The sequence below is a fragment of the Triturus cristatus genome, chromosome 12, assembly GCF_964204655.1.
Source record: "Triturus cristatus chromosome 12, aTriCri1.1, whole genome shotgun sequence".
Taxonomy (NCBI): Eukaryota; Metazoa; Chordata; class Amphibia; order Caudata; family Salamandridae; genus Triturus; species Triturus cristatus.
The window spans coordinates 659,598,589-659,622,283 of NC_140595.1; the positions used below are offsets into that span (position 1 = coordinate 659,598,589).

Consider the following 23,695-nt stretch of genomic DNA (forward strand, 5'->3'; position numbering starts at 1 on the left):
ACATAGAGAGAAAGGGAGAATAGGCAGACTTGCTTCAAAGATTTGGTGACTTTGGATGGGTGGGTTGAATGAAGAAGTGAACCTGGTTTCTGGGAAAGGAGTATCGAGATGAAGATGAGGAAAAGTGAACATGGACCACATTCATAGGTTAGAGAAATACATTTAATAGGTTGAATGGTTTTGAAAAGTGAACTTCGAGTAGTAATTGTTGTTTTTTAAACTGCAAAGAAATTAAAAATGAATGTGGGATTGGAGGCACACTCTGAGCAGAAAAGCACCATAAGCTGCTATGGTGCAACTCAAGATGGTGAATAGAACCTTTAATATGATGATGCTCTTCATTTGCTAGTTTTTTCGAGTCACCTTTTATTGTAAGTAGCTGATACAGCATTTTTTGCAGCTCTTCAGTTTATGGTTATCATGTGAGAACACTGTTTTCATCATATTTATTATTCTACAAATGTATTTTTAAATGCACTGATGTGGTGTTTGCATGAAATGCAAGATGGCACATCATGGAATGTTTAAACTGAGCATCGCGGAGGATATGTGATATTTGGCACCCAGAGGAGTAGGACACGTAGATCCTATAAGAAGTAAAGACTCTCTAGCAAGGGCCGTCCATACTCTGAGTTTAAACTTTACTTTTTGTGAAATGGTTTATGAAAAACAACACGGCTGCTCCAGGTGAGGCTCGAACTCACAACCTCGGCACGGCTCAGTGCAAGTACTGCTGTATAAGTACCGCGCGCTAACCGATTGCGCCACTGGAGCTCTCTCTTTTCACATCTCCCCAGGTGAGCCATCTGCAGCTGACCAAGTAGATGACAGACACTGCTCCATCATTCACTGTGCAAGATCGACTCACATGCTAGCATGTTATCATGACTATTAAAAATACAGTCCAAACGGAATAGATTCTATAATTGTCCTATAACATATGCTCTGTCTATTCAAAACCCCATAGAATTATATCTTGACAGTTCTGACAAAGTCTAGGGGAATCTTATGAATATTTGTAATTAGCACATAGTAAGAATTTCCCAAAAATGAAATGTAGGTCCCTGATTGGGGGAAGACGTGGAATGTGAGATCTTGCCTCAGCTGTTTTTTTCTTTTTTAGGTACAGTATATTGACACTTCAGTACCTTTTGTGAAGCAAGGTTTCAGATGGGGCTGTAGGGCAGACGAGGTGGCCGAGTGGTTAAGGCGATGGACTGCTAATCCATTGTGCTCTGCACGCGTGGGTTCGAATCCCACCTTCGTCGGAAAGCCATCAGAGTCTCTTTTGATGGCCAGCATTTCTTGTAGTATAATTACACTCTCTTTCAAGACAGAGCCAGGATCCGCTAGATGGGATCATCTGACTGTTCCATTTTAACAAATATGTCAAATAAAGTGAAGTATTTTGTGCGTAATAGAAATTAGATCTTTCATGGAGTTTCCAGAGGATTGCCTTTCACTCACTCCTGGCTTATTAACCAGTTTGGATAAATAGATTGATAAGAAAGCAGCTCTTACTCCTAAAGTTTAGGCCGTCTCAAATGAATGACTGTTAACATATGTCTGCCCCACAGAGACAGATCACTTCTAATAAGTGGGTTCTCTATATGTCACTGATTGCAGACATACTAACTAGAGCTATCGGTATGGTCTTGAATGCGAAAACTCTTATTTTCTCATATGAAAATGTAGTTTTTCATACTTCCAAAAAAAGTGCCTTAAGCATGGTCTTCAATGTGTGCGCGCACGTGGACATTCAAATGCAACTACGTTTCCATACAGAGTCTCAAAATCATAGATATATTCATACCTCAGTAAGAATACATGTTGCAATTTACATCCTGCGTGCAGACTGGCCTTGTAGCTCAGTGGCAGAGCACTGGTCTTGTAAACCAGGGGTCATGAGTTCATGCCTCATCAGGGCCTTTTTACATGAGTCTTTCTGTATGTTGTTTTCAAGTCATTCTTCCCTGGAGTCACACCTTGCTTTAGGATTGCTTATTGCCAAGCTTCCCTTTCCTGCTTTCATATTATCAAGAATATATCATGAAGATCATTGAATTATAAATTATTGCCTCACCCCTTCCGATCGCCTGACGAACGCCTGACAAACGCCATTCTCACCCTGGCGGGCAAGCCCTGCCGGGCAAAGCCAAATAAGCCATGCATATTTACAGTTCCTTTGAAAGGCAGAGCGAGGACTAGGACCTCTGTTCCGACTGAATCTGCATCCACAGAAAGGATGTTATAAGGCCCTACAAATTTCACCAAGGAGATGTGAAAGTCTTCCCCCATAAAATACTTTTTTTCCCAGATACCCCGGCTCTTAGGCAAATGAGGTTACTCCTCAAAACCCCACCCCCACTCACCATAAATATCCTTCTCTCCTGCTGTCCATTCAAATGATACAAGGTATTTTGTACATAGAGAGAAAGGGAGAATAGGCAGACTTGCTTCAAAGATTTGGTGACTTTGGATGGGTGGGTTGAATGAAGAAGTGAACCTGGTTTCTGGGAAAGGAGTATCGTGATGAAGATGAGGAAAAGTGAACATGGACCACATTCATAGGTTAGAGAAATACATTTAATAGGTTGAATGGTTTTGAAAAGTGAACTTCGAGCAGTAATTGTTGTTTTTTAAACTGCAAAGAAATTAAAAATGAATGTGGGATTGGAGGCACACTCTGAGCAGAAAAGCACCATAAGCTGCTATGGTGCAACTCAAGATGGTGAATAGAACCTTTAATATGATGATGCTCTTCTTTTGCTAGTTTTTTCGAGTCACCTTTTATTGTAAGTAGCTGATACAGCATTTTTTGCAGCTCTTCAGTTTATGGTTATCATGTGAGAACACTGTTTTCATCATATTTATTATTCTACAAATGTATTTTTAAATGCACTGATGTGGTGTTTGCATGAAATGCAAGATGGCACATCATGGAATGTTTAAACTGAGCATCGCGGAGGATATGTGATATTTGGCACCCAGAGGAGTAGGACACGTAGATCCGATAAGAAGTAAAGACTCTCTAGCAAGGGCCGTCCATACTCTGAGTTTAAACTTTACTTTTTGTGAAATGGTTTATGAAAAACAAAACGGCTGCTCCAGGTGAGGCTCGAACTCACAACATCGGCATGGCTCAGTGCAAGTACTGCTGTATAAGTACCGCGCGCTAACCGATTGCGCCACTGGAGCTCTCTCTTTTCACATCTCCCCAGGTGAGCCATCTACAGCTGACCAAGTAGATGACAGACACTGCTCCATCATTTACTGTGCAAGATCGACTCACATGCTAGCATGTTATCATGACTATTAAAAATACAGTCCAAACGGAATAGATTCTATAATTGTCCTATAACATATGCTCTGTCTATTCAAAACCCCATAGAATTATATCTTGACAGTTCTGACAAAGTCTAGGGGAATCTTATGAATATTTGTAATTAGCACATAGTAAGAATTTCCCAAAAATGAAATGTAGGTCCCTGATTGGGGGAAGACGTGGAATGTGAGATCTTGCCTCAGCTGTTTTTTTCTTTTTTAGGTACAGTATATTGACACTTCAGTACCTTTTGTGAAGCAAGGTTTCAGATGGGGCTGTAGGGCAGACGAGGTGGCCGAGTGGTTAAGGCGATGGACTGCTAATCCATTGTGCTCTGCACGCGTGGGTTCGAATCCCACCTTCGTCGGAAAGCCATCAGAGTCTCTTTTGATGGCCAGCATTTCTTGTAGTATAATTACACTCTCTTTCAAGACAGAGCCAGGATCCGCTAGATGGGATCATCTGACTGTTCCATTTTAACAAATATGTCAAATAAAGTGAAGTATTTTGTGCGTAATAGAAATTAGATCTTTCATGGAGTTTCCAGAGGATTGCCTTTCACTCACTCCTGGCTTATTAACCAGTTTGGATAAATAGATTGATAAGAAAGCAGCTCTTACTCCTAAAGTTTAGGCCGTCTCAAATGAATGACTGTTAACATATGTCTGCCCCACAGAGACAGATCACTTCTAATAAGTGGGTTCTCTATATGTCACTGATTGCAGACATACTAACTAGAGCTATCGGTATGGTCTTGAATGCGAAAACTCTTATTTTCTCATATGAAAATGTAGTTTTTCATACTTCCAAAAAAAGTGCCTTAAGCATGGTCTTCAATGTGTGCGCGCACGTGGACATTCATATGCAACTACGTTTCCATACAGAGTCTCAAAATCATAGATATATTCATACCTCAGTAAGAATACATGTTGCAATTTACATCCTGCGTGCAGACTGGCCTTGTAGCTCAGTGGCAGAGCACTGGTCTTGTAAACCAGGGGTCATGAGTTCAAGCCTCATCAGGGCCTTTTTACATGAGTCTTTCTGTATGTTGTTTTCAAGTCATTCTTCCCTGGAGTCACACCTTGCTTTAGGATTGCTTATTGCCAAGCTTCCCTTTCCTGCTTTCATATTATCAAGAAAATATCATGAAGATCATTGAATTATAAATTATTGCCTCACCCCTTCCGATCGCCTGACGAACGCCTGACAAACGCCATTCTCACCCAGGCGGGCAAGCCCTGCCGGGCAAAGCCAAATAAGCCATGCATATTTACAGTTCCTTTGAAAGGCAGAGCGAGGACTAGGACCTCTGTTCCGACTGAATCTGCATCCACAGGCCCTACAAATTTCACCAAGGAGATGTGAAAGTCTTCCCCCATAAAATACTTTTTTTCCCAGATACCCCGGCTCTTAGGCAAATGAGGTTAATCCTCAAAACCCCACCCCCACTCACCATAAATATCCTTCTCTCCTGCTGTCCATTCAAATGATACAAGGTATCTTGTACATAGAGAGAAAGGGAGAATAGGCAGACTTGCTTCAAAGATTTGGTGACCTTGGATGGGTGGGTTGAATGAAGAAGTGAACCTGGTTTCTGGGAAAGGAGTATCGAGATGAAGATGAGGAAAAGTGAACATGGACCACATTCATAGGTTAGAGAAATACATTTAATAGGTTGAATGGTTTTGAAAAGTGAACTTCGAGCAGTAATTGTTGTTTTTTAAACTGCAAAGAAATTAAAAATGAATGTGGGATTGGAGGCACACTCTGAGCAGAAAAGCACCATAAGCTGCTATGGTGCCACTCAAGATGGTGAATAGAACCTTTAATATGATGATGCTCTTCATTTGCTAGTTTTTTCGAGTCACCTTTTATTGTAAGTAGCTGATACAGCATTTTTTGCAGCTCTTCAGTTTATGGTTATCATGTGAGAACACTGTTTTCATCATATTTATTATTCTACAAATGTATTTTTAAATGCACTGATGTGGTGTTTGCATGAAATGCAAGATGGCACATCATGGAATGTTTAAACTGAGCATCGCGGAGGATATGTGATATTTGGCACCCAGAGGAGTAGGACACGTAGATCCTATAAGAAGTAAAGACTCTCTAGCAAGGGCCGTCCATACTCTGAGTTTAAACTTTACTTTTTGTGAAATGGTTTATGAAAAACAACACGGCTGCTCCAGGTGAGGCTCGAACTCACAACCTCGGCACGGCTCAGTGCAAGTACTGCTGTATAAGTACCGCGCGCTAACCGATTGCGCCACTGGAGCTCTCTCTTTTCACATCTCCCCAGGTGAGCCATCTGCAGCTGACCAAGTAGATGACAGACACTGCTCCATCATTCACTGTGCAAGATCGACTCACATGCTAGCATGTTATCATGACTATTAAAAATACAGTCCAAACGGAATAGATTCTATAATTGTCCTATAACATATGCTCTGTCTATTCAATACCCCATAGAATTATATCTTGACAGTTCTGACAAAGTCTAGGGGAATCTTATGAATATTTGTAATTAGCACATAGTAAGAATTTCCCAAAAATGAAATGTAGGTCCCTGATTGGGGGAAGACGTGGAATGTGAGATCTTGCCTCAGCTGTTTTTTTCTTTTTTAGGTACAGTATATTGACACTTCAGTACCTTTTGTGAAGCAAGGTTTCAGATGGGGCTGTAGGGCAGACGAGGTGGCCGAGTGGTTAAGGCGATGGACTGCTAATCCATTGTGCTCTGCACGCGTGGGTTCGAATCCCACCTTCGTCGGAAAGCCATCAGAGTCTCTTTTGATGGCCAGCATTTCTTGTAGTATAATTACACTCTCTTTCAAGACAGAGCCAGGATCCGCTAGATGGGATCATCTGACTGTTCCATTTTAACAAATATGTCAAATAAAGTGAAGTATTTTGTGCGTAATAGAAATTAGATCTTTCATGGAGTTTCCAGAGGATTGCCTTTCACTCACTCCTGGCTTATTAACCAGTTTGGATAAATAGATTGATAAGAAAGCAGCTCTTACTCCTAAAGTTTAGGCCGTCTCAAATGAATGACTGTTAACATATGTCTGCCCCACAGAGACAGATCACTTCTAATAAGTGGGTTCTCTATATGTCACTGATTGCAGACATACTAACTAGAGCTATCGGTATGGTCTTGAATGCGAAAACTCTTATTTTCTCATATGAAAATGTAGTTTTTCATACTTCCAAAAAAAGTGCCTTAAGCATGGTCTTCAATGTGTGCGCGCACGTGGACATTCAAATGCAACTACGTTTCCATACAGAGTCTCAAAATCATAGATATATTCATACCTCAGTAAGAATACATGTTGCAATTTACATCCTGCGTGCAGACTGGCCTTGTAGCTCAGTGGCAGAGCACTGGTCTTGTAAACCAGGGGTCATGAGTTCATGCCTCATCAGGGCCTTTTTACATGAGTCTTTCTGTATGTTGTTTTCAAGTCATTCTTCCCTGGAGTCACACCTTGCTTTAGGATTGCTTATTGCCAAGCTTCCCTTTCCTGCTTTCATATTATCAAGAATATATCATGAAGATCATTGAATTATAAATTATTGCCTCACCCCTTCCGATCGCCTGACGAATGCCTGACAAACGCCATTCTCACCCTGGCGGGCAAGCCCTGCCGGGCAAAGCCAAATAAGCCATGCATATTTACAGTTCCTTTGAAAGGCAGAGCGAGGACTAGGACCTCTGTTCCGACTGAATCTGCATCCACAGGCCCTACAAATTTCACCAAGGAGATGTGAAAGTCTTCCCCCATAAAATACTTTTTTTCCCAGATACCCCGGCTCTTAGGCAAATTAGGTTACTCCTCAAAACCCCACCCCCACTCACCATAAATATCCTTCTCTCCTGCTGTCCATTCAAATGATACAAGGTATCTTGTACATAGAGAGAAAGGGAGAATAGGCAGACTTGCTTCAAAGATTTGGTGACTTTGGATGGGTGGGTTGAATGAAGAAGTGAACCTGGTTTCTGGGAAAGGAGTATCGAGATGAAGATGAGGAAAAGTGAACATGGACCACATTCATAGGTTAGAGAAATACATTTAATAGGTTGAATGGTTTTGAAAAGTGAACTTCGAGCAGTAATTGTTGTTTTTTAAACTGCAAAGAAATTAAAAATGAATGTGGGATTGGAGGCACACTCTGAGCAGAAAAGCACCATAAGCTGCTATGGTGCAACTCAAGATGGTGAATAGAACCTTTAATATGATGATGCTCTTCATTTGCTAGTTTTTTCGAGTCACCTTTTATTGTAAGTAGCTGATACAGCATTTTTTGCAGCTCTTCAGTTTATGGTTATCATGTGAGAACACTGTTTTCATCATATTTATTATTCTACAAATGTATTTTTAAATGCACTGATGTGGTGTTTGCATGAAATGCAAGATGGCACATCATGGAATGTTTAAACTGAGCATCGCGGAGGATATGTGATATTTGGCACCCAGAGGAGTAGGACACGTAGATCCTATAAGAAGTAAAGACTCTCTAGCAAGGGCCGTCCATACTCTGAGTTTAAACTTTACTTTTTGTGAAATGGTTTATGAAAAACAACACGGCTGCTCCAGGTGAGGCTCGAACTCACAACCTCGGCACGGCTCAGTGCAAGTACTGCTGTATAAGTACCGCGCGCTAACCGATTGCGCCACTGGAGCTCTCTCTTTTCACATCTCCCCAGGTGAGCCATCTGCAGCTGACCAAGTAGATGACAGACACTGCTCCATCATTCACTGTGCAAGATCGACTCACATGCTAGCATGTTATCATGACTATTAAAAATACAGTCCAAACGGAATAGATTCTATAATTGTCCTATAACATATGCTCTGTCTATTCAAAACCCCATAGAATTATATCTTGACAGTTCTGACAAAGTCTAGGGGAATCTTATGAATATTTGTAATTAGCACATAGTAAGAATTTCCCAAAAATGAAATGTAGGTCCCTGATTGGGGGAAGACGTGGAATGTGAGATCTTGCCTCAGCTGTTTTTTTCTTTTTTAGGTACAGTATATTGACACTTCAGTACCTTTTGTGAAGCAAGGTTTCAGATGGGGCTGTAGGGCAGACGAGGTGGCCGAGTGGTTAAGGCGATGGACTGCTAATCCATTGTGCTCTGCACGCGTGGGTTCGAATCCCACCTTCGTCGGAAAGCCATCAGAGTCTCTTTTGATGGCCAGCATTTCTTGTAGTATAATTACACTCTCTTTCAAGACAGAGCCAGGATCCGCTAGATGGGATCATCTGACTGTTCCATTTTAACAAATATGTCAAATAAAGTGAAGTATTTTGTGCGTAATAGAAATTAGATCTTTCATGGAGTTTCCAGAGGATTGCCTTTCACTCACTCCTGGCTTATTAACCAGTTTGGATAAATAGATTGATAAGAAAGCAGCTCTTACTCCTAAAGTTTAGGCCGTCTCAAATGAATGACTGTTAACATATGTCTGCCCCACAGAGACAGATCACTTCTAATAAGTGGGTTCTCTATATGTCACTGATTGAAGACATACTAACTAGAGCTATCGGTATGGTCTTGAATGCGAAAACTCTTATTTTCTCATATGAAAATGTAGTTTTTCATACTTCCAAAAAAAGTGCCTTAAGCATGGTCTTCAATGTGTGCGCGCACGTGGACATTCATATGCAACTACGTTTCCATACAGAGTCTCAAAATCATAGATATATTCATACCTCAGTAAGAATACATGTTGCAATTTACATCCTGCGTGCAGACTGGCCTTGTAGCTCAGTGGCAGAGCACTGGTCTTGTAAACCAGGGGTCATGAGTTCAAGCCTCATCAGGGCCTTTTTACATGAGTCTTTCTGTATGTTGTTTTCAAGTCATTCTTCCCTGGAGTCACACCTTGCTTTAGGATTGCTTATTGCCAAGCTTCCCTTTCCTGCTTTCATATTATCAAGAAAATATCATGAAGATCATTGAATTATAAATTATTGCCTCACCCCTTCCGATCGCCTGACGAACGCCTGACAAACGCCATTCTCACCCTGCCGGGCAAGCCCTGCCGGGCAAAGCCAAATAAGCCATGCATATTTACAGTTCCTTTGAAAGGCAGAGCGAGGACTAGGACCTCTGTTCCGACTGAATCTGCATCCACAGAAAGGATGTTATAAGGCCCTACAAATTTCACCAAGGAGATGTGAAAGTCTTCCCCCATAAAATACTTTTTTTCCCAGATACCCCGGCTCTTAGGCAAATGAGGTTACTCCTCAAAACCCCACCCCCACTCACCATAAATATCCTTCTCTCCTGCTGTCCATTCAAATGATACAAGGTATCTTGTACATAGAGAGAAAGGGAGAATAGGCAGACTTGCTTCAAAGATTTGGTGACTTTGGATGGGTGGGTTGAATGAAGAAGTGAACCTGGTTTCTGGGAAAGGAGTATCGAGATGAAGATGAGGAAAAGTGAACATGGACCACATTCATAGGTTAGAGAAATACATTTAATAGGTTGAATGGTTTTGAAAAGTGAACTTCGAGCAGTAATTGTTGTTTTTTAAACTGCAAAGAAATTAAAAATGAATGTGGGATTGGAGGCACACTCTGAGCAGAAAAGCACCATAAGCTGCTATGGTGCAACTCAAGATGGTGAATAGAACCTTTAATATGATGATGCTCTTCTTTTGCTAGTTTTTTCGAGTCACCTTTTATTGTAAGTAGCTGATACAGCATTTTTTGCAGCTCTTCAGTTTATGGTTATCATGTGAGAACACTGTTTTCATCATATTTATTATTCTACAAATGTATTTTTAAATGCACTGATGTGGTGTTTGCATGAAATGCAAGATGGCACATCATGGAATGTTTAAACTGAGCATCGCGGAGGATATGTGATATTTGGCACCCAGAGGAGTAGGACACGTAGATCCTATAAGAAGTAAAGACTCTCTAGCAAGGGCCGTCCATACTCTGAGTTTAAACTTTACTTTTTGTGAAATGGTTTATGAAAAACAACACGGCTGCTCCAGGTGAGGCTCGAACTCACAACCTCGGCATGGCTCAGTGCAAGTACTGCTGTATAATTACCGCGCGCTAACCGATTGCGCCACTGGAGCTCTCTCTTTTCACATCTCCCCAGGTGAGCCATCTACAGCTGACCAAGTAGATGACAGACACTGCTCCATCATTCACTGTGCAAGATCGACTCACATGCTAGCATGTTATCATGACTATTAAAAATACAGTCCAAACGGAATAGATTCTATAATTGTCCTATAACATATGCTCTGTCTATTCAAAACCCCATAGAATTATATCTTGACAGTTCTGACAAAGTCTCGGGGAATCTTATGAATATTTGTAATTAGCACATAGTAAGAATTTCCCAAAAATGAAATGTAGGTCCCTGATTGGGGGAAGACGTGGAATGTGAGATCTTGCCTCAGCTGTTTTTTTCTTTTTTAGGTACAGTATATTGACACTTCAGTACCTTTTGTGAAGCAAGGTTTCAGATGGGGCTGTAGGGCAGACGAGGTGGCCGAGTGGTTAAGGCGATGGACTGCTAATCCATTGTGCTCTGCACGCGTGGGTTCGAATCCCACCTTCGTCGGAAAGCCATCAGAGTCTCTTTTGATGGCCAGCATTTCTTGTAGTATAATTACACTCTCTTTCAAGACAGAGCCAGGATCCGCTAGATGGGATCATCTGACTGTTCCATTTTAACAAATATGTCAAATAAAGTGAAGTATTTTGTGCGTAATAGAAATTAGATCTTTCATGGAGTTTCCAGAGGATTGCCTTTCACTCACTCCTGGCTTATTAACCAGTTTGGATAAATAGATTGATAAGAAAGCAGCTCTTACTCCTAAAGTTTAGGCCGTCTCAAATGAATGACTGTTAACATATGTCTGCCCCACAGAGACAGATCACTTCTAATAAGTGGGTTCTCTATATGTCACTGATTGCAGACATACTAACTAGAGCTATCGGTATGGTCTTGAATGCGAAAACTCTTATTTTCTCATATGAAAATGTAGTTTTTCATACTTCCAAAAAAAGTGCCTTAAGCATGGTCTTCAATGTGTGCGCGCACGTGGACATTCATATGCAACTACGTTTCCATACAGAGTCTCAAAATCATAGATATATTCATACCTCAGTAAGAATACATGTTGCAATTTACATCCTGCGTGCAGACTGGCCTTGTAGCTCAGTGGCAGAGCACTGGTCTTGTAAACCAGGGGTCATGAGTTCAAGCCTCATCAGGGCCTTTTTACATGAGTCTTTCTGTATGTTGTTTTCAAGTCATTCTTCCCTGGAGTCACACCTTGCTTTAGGATTGCTTATTGCCAAGCTTCCCTTTCCTGCTTTCATATTATCAAGAAAATATCATGAAGATCATTGAATTATAAATTATTGCCTCACCCCTTCCGATCGCCTGACGAACGCCTGACAAACGCCATTCTCACCCTGCCGGGCAAAGCCAAATAAGCCATGCATATTTACAGTTCCTTTGAAAGGCAGAGCGAGGACTAGGACCTCTGTTCCGACTGAATCTGCATCCACAGAAAGGATGTTATAAGGCCCTACAAATTTCACCAAGGAGATGTGAAAGTCTTCCCCCATAAAATACTTTTTTTCCCAGATACCCCGGCTCTTAGGCAAATGAGGTTACTCCTCAAAACCCCACCCCCACTCACCATAAATATCCTTCTCTCCTGCTGTCCATTCAAATGATACAAGGTATCTTGTACATAGAGAGAAAGGGAGAATAGGCAGACTTGCTTCAAAGATTTGGTGACTTTGGATGGGTGGGTTGAATGAAGAAGTGAACCTGGTTTCTGGGAAAGGAGTATCGAGATGAAGATGAGGAAAAGTGAACATGGACCACATTCATAGGTTAGAGAAATACATTTAATAGGTTGAATGGTTTTGAAAAGTGAACTTCGAGCAGTAATTGTTGTTTTTTAAACTGCAAAGAAATTAAAAATGAATGTGGGATTGGAGGCACACTCTGAGCAGAAAAGCACCATAAGCTGCTATGGTGCAACTCAAGATGGTGAATAGAACCTTTAATATGATGATGCTCTTCTTTTGCTAGTTTTTTCGAGTCACCTTTTATTGTAAGTAGCTGATACAGCATTTTTTGCAGCTCTTCAGTTTATGGTTATCATGTGAGAACACTGTTTTCATCATATTTATTATTCTACAAATGTATTTTTAAATGCACTGATGTGGTGTTTGCATGAAATGCAAGATGGCACATCATGGAATGTTTAAACTGAGCATCGCGGAGGATATGTGATATTTGGCACCCAGAGGAGTAGGACACGTAGATCCTATAAGAAGTAAAGACTCTCTAGCAAGGGCCGTCCATACTCTGAGTTTAAACTTTACTTTTTGTGAAATGGTTTATGAAAAACAACACGGCTGCTCCAGGTGAGGCTCGAACTCACAACCTCGGCATGGCTCAGTGCAAGTACTGCTGTATAAGTACTGCGCGCTAACCGATTGCGCCACTGGAGCTCTCTCTTTTCACATCTCCCCAGGTGAGCCATCTACAGCTGACCAAGTAGATGACAGACACTGCTCCATCATTCACTGTGCAAGATCGACTCACATGCTAGCATGTTATCATGACTATTAAAAATACAGTCCAAACGGAATAGATTCTATAATTGTCCTATAACATATGCTCTGTCTATTCAAAACCCCATAGAATTATATCTTGACAGTTCTGACAAAGTCTAGGGGAATCTTATGAATATTTGTAATTAGCACATAGTAAGAATTTCCCAAAAATGAAATGTAGGTCCCTGATTGGGGGAAGACGTGGAATGTGAGATCTTGCCTCAGCTGTTTTTTTCTTTTTTAGGTACAGTATATTGACACTTCAGTACCTTTTGTGAAGCAAGGTTTCAGATGGGGCTGTAGGGCAGACGAGGTGGCCGAGTGGTTAAGGCGATGGACTGCTAATCCATTGTGCTCTGCACGCGTGGGTTCGAATCCCACCTTCGTCGGAAAGCCATCAGAGTCTCTTTTGATGGCCAGCATTTCTTGTAGTATAATTACACTCTCTTTCAAGACAGAGCCAGGATCCGCTAGATGGGATCATCTGACTGTTCCATTTTAACAAATATGTCAAATAAAGTGAAGTATTTTGTGCGTAATAGAAATTAGATCTTTCATGGAGTTTCCAGAGGATTGCCTTTCACTCACTCCTGGCTTATTAACCAGTTTGGATAAATAGATTGATAAGAAAGCAGCTCTTACTCCTAAAGTTTAGGCCGTCTCAAATGAATGACTGTTAACATATGTCTGCCCCACAGAGACAGATCACTTCTAATAAGTGGGTTCTCTATATGTCACTGATTGAAGACATACTAACTAGAGCTATCGGTATGGTCTTGAATGCGAAAACTCTTATTTTCTCATATGAAAATGTAGTTTTTCATACTTCCAAAAAAAGTGCCTTAAGCATGGTCTTCAATGTGTGCGCGCACGTGGACATTCATATGCAACTACGTTTCCATACAGAGTCTCAAAATCATAGATATATTCATACCTCAGTAAGAATACATGTTGCAATTTACATCCTGCGTGCAGACTGGCCTTGTAGCTCAGTGGCAGAGCACTGGTCTTGTAAACCAGGGGTCATGAGTTCAAGCCTCATCAGGGCCTTTTTACATGAGTCTTTCTGTATGTTGTTTTCAAGTCATTCTTCCCTGGAGTCACACCTTGCTTTAGGATTGCTTATTGCCAAGCTTCCCTTTCCTGCTTTCATATTATCAAGAAAATATCATGAAGATCATTGAATTATAAATTATTGCCTCACCCCTTCCGATCGCCTGACGAACGCCTGACAAACGCCATTCTCACCCTGCCGGGCAAGCCCTGCCGGGCAAAGCCAAATAAGCCATGCATATTTACAGTTCCTTTGAAAGGCAGAGCGAGGACTAGGACCTCTGTTCCGACTGAATCTGCATCCACAGAAAGGATGTTATAAGGCCCTACAAATTTCACCAAGGAGATGTGAAAGTCTTCCCCCATAAAATACTTTTTTTCCCAGATACCCCGGCTCTTAGGCAAATGAGGTTACTCCTCAAAACCCCACCCCCACTCACCATAAATATCCTTCTCTCCTGCTGTCCATTCAAATGATACAAGGTATCTTGTACATAGAGAGAAAGGGAGAATAGGCAGACTTGCTTCAAAGATTTGGTGACTTTGGATGGGTGGGTTGAATGAAGAAGTGAACCTGGTTTCTGGGAAAGGAGTATCGAGATGAAGATGAGGAAAAGTGAACATGGACCACATTCATAGGTTAGAGAAATACATTTAATAGGTTGAATGGTTTTGAAAAGTGAACTTCGAGCAGTAATTGTTGTTTTTTAAACTGCAAAGAAATTAAAAATGAATGTGGGATTGGAGGCACACTCTGAGCAGAAAAGCACCATAAGCTGCTATGGTGCAACTCAAGATGGTGAATAGAACCTTTAATATGATGATGCTCTTCTTTTGCTAGTTTTTTCGAGTCACCTTTTATTGTAAGTAGCTGATACAGCATTTTTTGCAGCTCTTCAGTTTATGGTTATCATGTGAGAACACTGTTTTCATCATATTTATTATTCTACAAATGTATTTTTAAATGCACTGATGTGGTGTTTGCATGAAATGCAAGATGGCACATCATGGAATGTTTAAACTGAGCATCGCGGAGGATATGTGATATTTGGCACCCAGAGGAGTAGGACACGTAGATCCTATAAGAAGTAAAGACTCTCTAGCAAGGGCCGTCCATACTCTGAGTTTAAACTTTACTTTTTGTGAAATGGTTTATGAAAAACAACACGGCTGCTCCAGGTGAGGCTCGAACTCACAACCTCGGCATGGCTCAGTGCAAGTACTGCTGTATAATTACCGCGCGCTAACCGATTGCGCCACTGGAGCTCTCTCTTTTCACATCTCCCCAGGTGAGCCATCTACAGCTGACCAAGTAGATGACAGACACTGCTCCATCATTCACTGTGCAAGATCGACTCACATGCTAGCATGTTATCATGACTATTAAAAATACAGTCCAAACGGAATAGATTCTATAATTGTCCTATAACATATGCTCTGTCTATTCAAAACCCCATAGAATTATATCTTGACAGTTCTGACAAAGTCTCGGGGAATCTTATGAATATTTGTAATTAGCACATAGTAAGAATTTCCCAAAAATGAAATGTAGGTCCCTGATTGGGGGAAGACGTGGAATGTGAGATCTTGCCTCAGCTGTTTTTTTCTTTTTTAGGTACAGTATATTGACACTTCAGTACCTTTTGTGAAGCAAGGTTTCAGATGGGGCTGTAGGGCAGACGAGGTGGCCGAGTGGTTAAGGCGATGGACTGCTAATCCATTGTGCTCTGCACGCGTGGGTTCGAATCCCACCTTCGTCGGAAAGCCATCAGAGTCTCTTTTGATGGCCAGCATTTCTTGTAGTATAATTACACTCTCTTTCAAGACAGAGCCAGGATCCGCTAGATGGGATCATCTGACTGTTCCATTTTAACAAATATGTCAAATAAAGTGAAGTATTTTGTGCGTAATAGAAATTAGATCTTTCATGGAGTTTCCAGAGGATTGCCTTTCACTCACTCCTGGCTTATTAACCAGTTTGGATAAATAGATTGATAAGAAAGCAGCTCTTACTCCTAAAGTTTAGGCCGTCTCAAATGAATGACTGTTAACATATGTCTGCCCCACAGAGACAGATCACTTCTAATAAGTGGGTTCTCTATATGTCACTGATTGCAGACATACTAACTAGAGCTATCGGTATGGTCTTGAATGCGAAAACTCTTATTTTCTCATATGAAAATGTAGTTTTTCATACTTCCAAAAAAAGTGCCTTAAGCATGGTCTTCAATGTGTGCGCGCACGTGGACATTCATATGCAACTACGTTTCCATACAGAGTCTCAAAATCATAGATATATTCATACCTCAGTAAGAATACATGTTGCAATTTACATCCTGCGTGCAGACTGGCCTTGTAGCTCAGTGGCAGAGCACTGGTCTTGTAAACCAGGGGTCATGAGTTCAAGCCTCATCAGGGCCTTTTTACATGAGTCTTTCTGTATGTTGTTTTCAAGTCATTCTTCCCTGGAGTCACACCTTGCTTTAGGATTGCTTATTGCCAAGCTTCCCTTTCCTGCTTTCATATTATCAAGAAAATATCATGAAGATCATTGAATTATAAATTATTGCCTCACCCCTTCCGATCGCCTGACGAACGCCTGACAAACGCCATTCTCACCCTGCCGGGCAAAGCCAAATAAGCCATGCATATTTACAGTTCCTTTGAAAGGCAGAGCGAGGACTAGGACCTCTGTTCCGACTGAATCTGCATCCACAGAAAGGATGTTATAAGGCCCTACAAATTTCACCAAGGAGATGTGAAAGTCTTCCCCCATAAAATACTTTTTTTCCCAGATACCCCGGCTCTTAGGCAAATGAGGTTACTCCTCAAAACCCCACCCCCACTCACCATAAATATCCTTCTCTCCTGCTGTCCATTCAAATGATACAAGGTATCTTGTACATAGAGAGAAAGGGAGAATAGGCAGACTTGCTTCAAAGATTTGGTGACTTTGGATGGGTGGGTTGAATGAAGATGTGAACCTGGTTTCTGGGAAAGGAGTATCGAGATGAAGATGAGGAAAAGTGAACATGGACCACATTCATAGGTTAGAGAAATACATTTAATAGGTTGAATGGTTTTGAAAAGTGAACTTCGAGCAGTAATTGTTGTTTTTTAAACTGCAAAGAAATTAAAAATGAATGTGGGATTGGAGGCACACTCTGAGCAGAAAAGCACCATAAGCTGCTATGGTGCAACTCAAGATGGTGAATAGAACCTTTAATATGATGATGCTCTTCTTTTGCTAGTTTTTTCGAGTCACCTTTTATTGTAAGTAGCTGATACAGCATTTTTTGCAGCTCTTCAGTTTATGGTTATCATGTGAGAACACTGTTTTCATCATATTTATTATTCTACAAATGTATTTTTAAATGCACTGATGTGGTGTTTGCATGAAATGCAAGATGGCACATCATGGAATGTTTAAACTGAGCATCGCGGAGGATATGTGATATTTGGCACCCAGAGGAGTAGGACACGTAGATCCTATAAGAAGTAAAGACTCTCTAGCAAGGGCCGTCCATACTCTGAGTTTAAACTTTACTTTTTGTGAAATGGTTTATGAAAAACAACACGGCTGCTCCAGGTGAGGCTCGAACTCACAACCTCGGCATGGCTCAGTGCAAGTACTGCTGTATAAGTACTGCGCGCTAACCGATTGCGCCACTGGAGCTCTCTCTTTTCACATCTCCCCAGGTGAGCCATCTACAGCTGACCAAGTAGATGACAGACACTGCTCCATCATTCACTGTGCAAGATCGACTCACATGCTAGCATGTTATCATGACTATTAAAAATACAGTCCAAACGGAATAGATTCTATAATTGTCCTATAACATATGCTCTGTCTATTCAAAACCCCATAGAATTATATCTTGACAGTTCTGACAAAGTCTAGGGGAATCTTATGAATATTTGTAATTAGCACATAGTAAGAATTTCCCAAAAATGAAATGTAGGTCCCTGATTGGGGGAAGACGTGGAATGTGAGATCTTGCCTCAGCTGTTTTTTCTTTTTTAGGTACAGTATATTGACACTTCAGTACCTTTTGTGAAGCAAGGTTTCAGATGGGGCTGTAGGGCAGACGAGGTGGCCGAGTGGTTAAGGCGATGGACTGCTAATCCATTGTGCTCTGCACGCGTGGGTTCGAATCCCACCTTCGTCGGAAAGCCATCAGAGTCTCTTTTGATGGCCAGCATTTCTTGTAGTATAATTACACTCTCTTTCAAGACAGAGCCAGGATCCGCTAGATGAGATCATCTGACTGTTCCATTTTAACAAATATGTCAAATAAAGTGAAGTATTTTGTGCGTAATAGAAATTAGATCTTTCATGGAGTTTCCAGAGGATTGCCTTTCACTCACTCCTGGCTTATTAACCAGTTTGGATAAATAGATTGATAAGAAAGCAGCTCTTACTCCTAAAGTTTAGGCCGTCTCAAATGAATGACTGTTAACATATGTCTGCCCCACAGAGACAGATCACTTCTAATAAGTGGGTTCTCTATATGTCACTGATTGCAGACATACTAACTAGAGCTATCGGTATGGTCTTGAATGCGAAAACTCTTATTTTCTCATATGAAAATGTAGTTTTTCATACTTCCAAAAAAAGTGCCTTAAGCATGGTCTTCAATGTGTGCGCGCACGTGGACATTCATATGCAACTACGTTTCCATACAGAGTCTCAAAATCATAGATATATTCATACCTCAGTAAGAATACATGTTGCAATTTACATCCTGCGTGCAGACTGGCCTTGTAGCTCAGTGGCAGAGCACTGGTCTTGTAAACCAGGGGTCATGAGTTCAAGCCTCATCAGGGCCTTTTTACATGAGTCTTTCTGTATGTTGTTTTCAAGTCATTCTTCCCTGGAGTCACACCTTGCTTTAGGATTGCTTATTGCCAAGCTTCCCTTTCCTGCTTTCATATTATCAAGAAAATATCATGAAGATCATTGAATTATAAATTATTGCCTCACCCCTTCCGATCGCCTGACGAACGCCTGACAAACGCAATTCTCACCCTGCCGGGCAAAGCCAAATAAGCCATGCATATTTACAGTTCCTTTGAAAGGCAGAGCGAGGACTAGGACCTCTGTTCCGACTGAATCTGCATCCACAGAAAGGATGTTATAAGGCCCTACAAATTTCACCAAGGAGATGTGAAAGTCTTCCCCCATAAAATACTTTTTTTCCCAGATACCCCGGCTCTTAGGCAAATGAGGTTACTCCTCAAAACCCCACCCCCACTCACCATAAATATCCTTCTCTCCTGCTGTCCATTCAAATGATACAAGGTATCTTGTACATAGAGAGAAAGGGAGAATAGGCAGACTTGCTTCAAAGATTTGGTGACTTTGGATGGGTGGGTTGAATGAAGAAGTGAACCTGGTTTCTGGGAAAGGAGTATCGAGATGAAGATGAGGAAAAGTGAACATGGACCACATTCATAGGTTAGAGAAATACATTTAATAGGTTGAATGGTTTTGAAAAGTGAACTTCGAGCAGTAATTGTTGTTTTTTAAACTGCAAAGAAATTAAAAATGAATGTGGGATTGGAGGCACACTCTGAGCAGAAAAGCACCATAAGCTGCTATGGTGCAACTCAAGATGGTGAATAGAACCTTTAATATGATGATGCTCTTCTTTTGCTAGTTTTTTCGAGTCACCTTTTATTGTAAGTAGCTGATACAGCATTTTTTGCAGCTCTTCAGTTTATGGTTATCATGTGAGAACACTGTTTTCATCATATTTATTATTCTACAAATGTATTTTTAAATGCACTGATGTGGTGTTTGCATGAAATGCAAGATGGCACATCATGGAATGTTTAAACTGAGCATCGCGGAGGATATGTGATATTTGGCACCCAGAGGAGTAGGACACGTAGATCCTATAAGAAGTAAAGACTCTCTAGCAAGGGCCGTCCATACTCTGAGTTTAAACTTTACTTTTTGTGAAATGGTTTATGAAAAACAACACGGCTGCTCCAGGTGAGGCTCGAACTCACAACCTCGGCATGGCTCAGTGCAAGTACTGCTGTATAAGTACCGCGCGCTAACCGATTGCACCACTGGAGCTCTCTCTTTTCACATCTCCCCAGGTGAGCCATCTACAGCTGACCAAGTAGATGACAGACACTGCTCCATCATTCACTGTGCAAGATCGACTCACATGCTAGCATGTTATCATGACTATTAAAAATACAGTCCAAACGGAATAGATTCTATAATTGTCCTATAACATATGCTCTGTCTATTCAAAACCCCATAGAATTATATCTTGACAGTTCTGACAAAGTCTCGGGGAATCTTATGAATATTTGTAATTAGCACATAGTAAGAATTTCCCAAAAATGAAATGTAGGTCCCTGATTGGGGGAAGACGTGGAATGTGAGATCTTGCCTCAGCTGTTTTTTTCTTTTTTAGGTACAGTATATTGACACTTCAGTACCTTTTGTGAAGCAAGGTTTCAGATGGGGCTGTAGGGCAGACGAGGTGGCCGAGTGGTTAAGGCGATGGACTGCTAATCCATTGTGCTCTGCACGCGTGGGTTCGAATCCCACCTTCGTCGGAAAGCCATCAGAGTCTCTTTTGATGGCCAGCATTTCTTGTAGTATAATTACACTCTCTTTCAAGACAGAGCCAGGATCCGCTAGATGGGATCATCTGACTGTTCCATTTTAACAAATATGTCAAATAAAGTGAAGTATTTTGTGCGTAATAGAAATTAGATCTTTCATGGAGTTTCCAGAGGATTGCCTTTCACTCACTCCTGGCTTATTAACCAGTTTGGATAAATAGATTGATAAGAAAGCAGCTCTTACTCCTAAAGTTTAGGCATTCTCAAATGAATGACTGTTAACATATGTCTGCCCCACAGAGACAGATCACTTCTAATAAGTGGGTTCTCTATATGTCACTGATTGCAGACATACTAACTAGAGCTATCGGTATGGTCTTGAATGCGAAAACTCTTATTTTCTCATATGAAAATGTAGTTTTTCATACTTCCAAAAAAAGTGCCTTAAGCATGGTCTTCAATGTGTGCGCGCACGTGGACATTCATATGCAACTACGTTTCCATACAGAGTCTCAAAATCATAGATATATTCATACCTCAGTAAGAATACATGTTGCAATTTACATCCTGCTTGCAGACTGGCCTTGTAGCTCAGTGGCAGAGCACTGGTCTTGTAAACCAGGGGTCATGAGTTCAAGCCTCATCAGGGCCTTTTTACATGAGTCTTTCTGTATGTTGTTTTCAAGTCATTCTTCCCTGGAGTCACACCTTGCTTTAGGATTGCTTATTGCCAAGCTTCCCTTTCCTGCTTTCATATTATCAAGAAAATATCATGAAGATCATTGAATTATAAATTATTGCCTCACCCCTTCCGATCGCCTGACGAACGCCTGACAAACGCCATTCTCACCCTGGCGGGCAAGCCCTGCCGGGCAAAGCCAAATAAGCCATGCATATTTACAGTTCCTTTGAAAGGCAGAGCGAGGACTAGGACCTCTGTTCCGACTGAATCTGCATCCACAGAAAGGATGTTATAAGGCCCTACAAATTTCACCAAGGAGATGTGAAAGTCTTCCCCCATAAAATACTTTTTTTCCCAGATACCCCGGCTCTTAGGCAAATGAGGTTACTCCTCAAAACCCCACCCCCACTCACCATAAATATCCTTCTCTCCTGCTGTCCATTCAAATGATACAAGGTATCTTGTACATAGAGAGAAAGGGAGAATAGGCAGACTTGCTTCAAAGATTTGGTGACTTTGGATGGGTGGGTTGAATGAAGAAGTGAACCTGGTTTCTGGGAAAGGAGTATCGAGATGAAGATGAGGAAAAGTGAACATGGACCACATTCATAGGTTAGAGAAATACATTTAATAGGTTGAATGGTTTTGAAAAGTGAACTTCGAGCAGTAATTGTTGTTTTTTAAACTGCAAAGAAATTAAAAATGAATGTGGGATTGGAGGCACACTCTGAGCAGAAAAGCACCGTAAGCTGCTATGGTGCAACTCAAGATGGTGAATAGAACCTTTAATATGATGATGCTCTTCTTTTGCTAGTTTTTTCGAGTCACCTTTTATTGTAAGTAGCTGATACAGCATTTTTTGCAGCTCTTCAGTTTATGGTTATCATGTGAGAACACTGTTTTCATCATATTTATTATTCTACAAATGTATTTTTAAATGCACTGATGTGGTGTTTGCATGAAATGCAAGATGGCACATCATGGAATGTTTAAACTGAGCATCGCGGAGGATATGTGATATTTGGCACCCAGAGGAGTAGGACACGTAGATCCTATAAGAAGTAAAGACTCTCTAGCAAGGGCCGTCCATACTCTGAGTTTAAACTTTACTTTTTGTGAAATGGTTTATGAAAAACAACACGGCTGCTCCAGGTGAGGCTCGAACTCACAACCTCGGCATGGCTCAGTGCAAGTACTGCTGTATAAGTACCGCGCGCTAACCGATTGCACCACTGGAGCTCTCTCTTTTCACATCTCCCCAGGTGAGCCATCTACAGCTGACCAAGTAGATGACAGACACTGCTCCATCATTCACTGTGCAAGATCGACTCACATGCTAGCATGTTATCATGACTATTAAAAATACAGTCCAAACGGAATAGATTCTATAATTGTCCTATAACATATGCTCTGTCTATTCAAAACCCCATAGAATTATATCTTGACAGTTCTGACAAAGTCTCGGGGAATCTTATGAATATTTGTAATTAGCACATAGTAAGAATTTCCCAAAAATGAAATGTAGGTCCCTGATTGGGGGAAGACGTGGAATGTGAGATCTTGCCTCAGCTGTTTTTTTCTTTTTTAGGTACAGTATATTGACACTTCAGTACCTTTTGTGAAGCAAGGTTTCAGATGGGGCTGTAGGGCAGACGAGGTGGCTGAGTGGTTAAGGCGATGGACTGCTAATCCATTGTGCTCTGCACGCGTGGGTTCGAATCCCACCTTCGTCGGAAAGCCATCAGAGTCTCTTTTGATGGCCAGCATTTCTTGTAGTATAATTACACTCTCTTTCAAGACAGAGCCAGGATCCGCTAGATGGGATCATCTGACTGTTCCATTTTAACAAATATGTCAAATAAAGTGAAGTATTTTGTGCGTAATAGAAATTAGATCTTTCATGGAGTTTCCAGAGGATTGCCTTTCACTCACTCCTGGCTTATTAACCAGTTTGGATACATAGATTGATAAGAAAGCAGCTCTTACTCCTAAAGTTTAGGCATTCTCAAATGAATGACTGTTAACATATGTCTGCCCCACAGAGACAGATCACTTCTAATAAGTGGGTTCTCTATATGTCACTGATTGCAGACATACTAACTAGAGCTATCGGTATGGTCTTGAATGCGAAAACTCTTATTTTCTCATATGAAAATGTAGTTTTTCATACTTCCAAAAAAAGTGCCTTAAGCATGGTCTTCAATGTGTGCGCGCACGTGGACATTCATATGCAACTACGTTTCCATATAGAGTCTCAAAATCATAGATATATTCATACCTCAGTAAGAATACATGTTGCAATTTACATCCTGCGTGCAGACTGGCCTTGTAGCTCAGTGGCAAAGCACTGGTCTTGTAAACCAGGGGTCATGAGTTCAAGCCTCATCAGGGCCTTTTTACATGAGTCTTTCTGTATG

The 23,695-nt window shown here is 41.1% G+C and overlaps 17 non-coding genes across 17 annotated transcripts; 9 read left to right on the forward strand and 8 right to left on the reverse strand.

The window, feature by feature from the left end:
- Positions 1-679: 679 nt before the first annotated feature.
- On the reverse strand, positions 680-774 carry TRNAI-UAU (transfer RNA isoleucine (anticodon UAU)). Its single transcript has 2 exons — positions 737-774; positions 680-715 (listed from the first exon to the last, which is right to left on the reverse strand). It is a non-coding gene; the product is annotated as a tRNA-Ile (tRNA).
- A 412-nt stretch (positions 775-1,186) lies between these two features.
- TRNAS-GCU (transfer RNA serine (anticodon GCU)) lies at positions 1,187-1,268 on the forward strand. Its single transcript has one exon. It is a non-coding gene; the product is annotated as a tRNA-Ser (tRNA).
- Positions 1,269-3,103: 1,835 nt separating this feature from the next.
- TRNAI-UAU (transfer RNA isoleucine (anticodon UAU)) lies at positions 3,104-3,198 on the reverse strand. The gene is made up of 2 exons: positions 3,161-3,198; positions 3,104-3,139 (listed from the first exon to the last, which is right to left on the reverse strand). It is a non-coding gene; the product is annotated as a tRNA-Ile (tRNA).
- A 412-nt stretch (positions 3,199-3,610) lies between these two features.
- Positions 3,611-3,692, forward strand: TRNAS-GCU (transfer RNA serine (anticodon GCU)). Its single transcript has one exon. It is a non-coding gene; the product is annotated as a tRNA-Ser (tRNA).
- Positions 3,693-5,512: 1,820 nt separating this feature from the next.
- On the reverse strand, positions 5,513-5,607 carry TRNAI-UAU (transfer RNA isoleucine (anticodon UAU)). The gene is made up of 2 exons: positions 5,570-5,607; positions 5,513-5,548 (listed from the first exon to the last, which is right to left on the reverse strand). It is a non-coding gene; the product is annotated as a tRNA-Ile (tRNA).
- Positions 5,608-6,019: 412 nt separating this feature from the next.
- On the forward strand, positions 6,020-6,101 carry TRNAS-GCU (transfer RNA serine (anticodon GCU)). Its single transcript has one exon. It is a non-coding gene; the product is annotated as a tRNA-Ser (tRNA).
- A 1,820-nt stretch (positions 6,102-7,921) lies between these two features.
- Positions 7,922-8,016, reverse strand: TRNAI-UAU (transfer RNA isoleucine (anticodon UAU)). Its single transcript has 2 exons — positions 7,979-8,016; positions 7,922-7,957 (listed from the first exon to the last, which is right to left on the reverse strand). It is a non-coding gene; the product is annotated as a tRNA-Ile (tRNA).
- Positions 8,017-8,428: 412 nt separating this feature from the next.
- Positions 8,429-8,510, forward strand: TRNAS-GCU (transfer RNA serine (anticodon GCU)). Its single transcript has one exon. It is a non-coding gene; the product is annotated as a tRNA-Ser (tRNA).
- Positions 8,511-10,852: 2,342 nt separating this feature from the next.
- On the forward strand, positions 10,853-10,934 carry TRNAS-GCU (transfer RNA serine (anticodon GCU)). Its single transcript has one exon. It is a non-coding gene; the product is annotated as a tRNA-Ser (tRNA).
- Positions 10,935-12,755: 1,821 nt separating this feature from the next.
- Positions 12,756-12,850, reverse strand: TRNAI-UAU (transfer RNA isoleucine (anticodon UAU)). The gene is made up of 2 exons: positions 12,813-12,850; positions 12,756-12,791 (listed from the first exon to the last, which is right to left on the reverse strand). It is a non-coding gene; the product is annotated as a tRNA-Ile (tRNA).
- A 412-nt stretch (positions 12,851-13,262) lies between these two features.
- On the forward strand, positions 13,263-13,344 carry TRNAS-GCU (transfer RNA serine (anticodon GCU)). The gene has a single exon. It is a non-coding gene; the product is annotated as a tRNA-Ser (tRNA).
- Positions 13,345-15,686: 2,342 nt separating this feature from the next.
- On the forward strand, positions 15,687-15,768 carry TRNAS-GCU (transfer RNA serine (anticodon GCU)). The gene has a single exon. It is a non-coding gene; the product is annotated as a tRNA-Ser (tRNA).
- Positions 15,769-17,589: 1,821 nt separating this feature from the next.
- Positions 17,590-17,684, reverse strand: TRNAI-UAU (transfer RNA isoleucine (anticodon UAU)). The gene is made up of 2 exons: positions 17,647-17,684; positions 17,590-17,625 (listed from the first exon to the last, which is right to left on the reverse strand). It is a non-coding gene; the product is annotated as a tRNA-Ile (tRNA).
- Positions 17,685-18,095: 411 nt separating this feature from the next.
- On the forward strand, positions 18,096-18,177 carry TRNAS-GCU (transfer RNA serine (anticodon GCU)). Its single transcript has one exon. It is a non-coding gene; the product is annotated as a tRNA-Ser (tRNA).
- Positions 18,178-19,998: 1,821 nt separating this feature from the next.
- TRNAI-UAU (transfer RNA isoleucine (anticodon UAU)) lies at positions 19,999-20,093 on the reverse strand. Its single transcript has 2 exons — positions 20,056-20,093; positions 19,999-20,034 (listed from the first exon to the last, which is right to left on the reverse strand). It is a non-coding gene; the product is annotated as a tRNA-Ile (tRNA).
- A 412-nt stretch (positions 20,094-20,505) lies between these two features.
- On the forward strand, positions 20,506-20,587 carry TRNAS-GCU (transfer RNA serine (anticodon GCU)). Its single transcript has one exon. It is a non-coding gene; the product is annotated as a tRNA-Ser (tRNA).
- Positions 20,588-22,422: 1,835 nt separating this feature from the next.
- TRNAI-UAU (transfer RNA isoleucine (anticodon UAU)) lies at positions 22,423-22,517 on the reverse strand. Its single transcript has 2 exons — positions 22,480-22,517; positions 22,423-22,458 (listed from the first exon to the last, which is right to left on the reverse strand). It is a non-coding gene; the product is annotated as a tRNA-Ile (tRNA).
- Between the last annotated feature and the right edge of the window lie 1,178 nt (positions 22,518-23,695).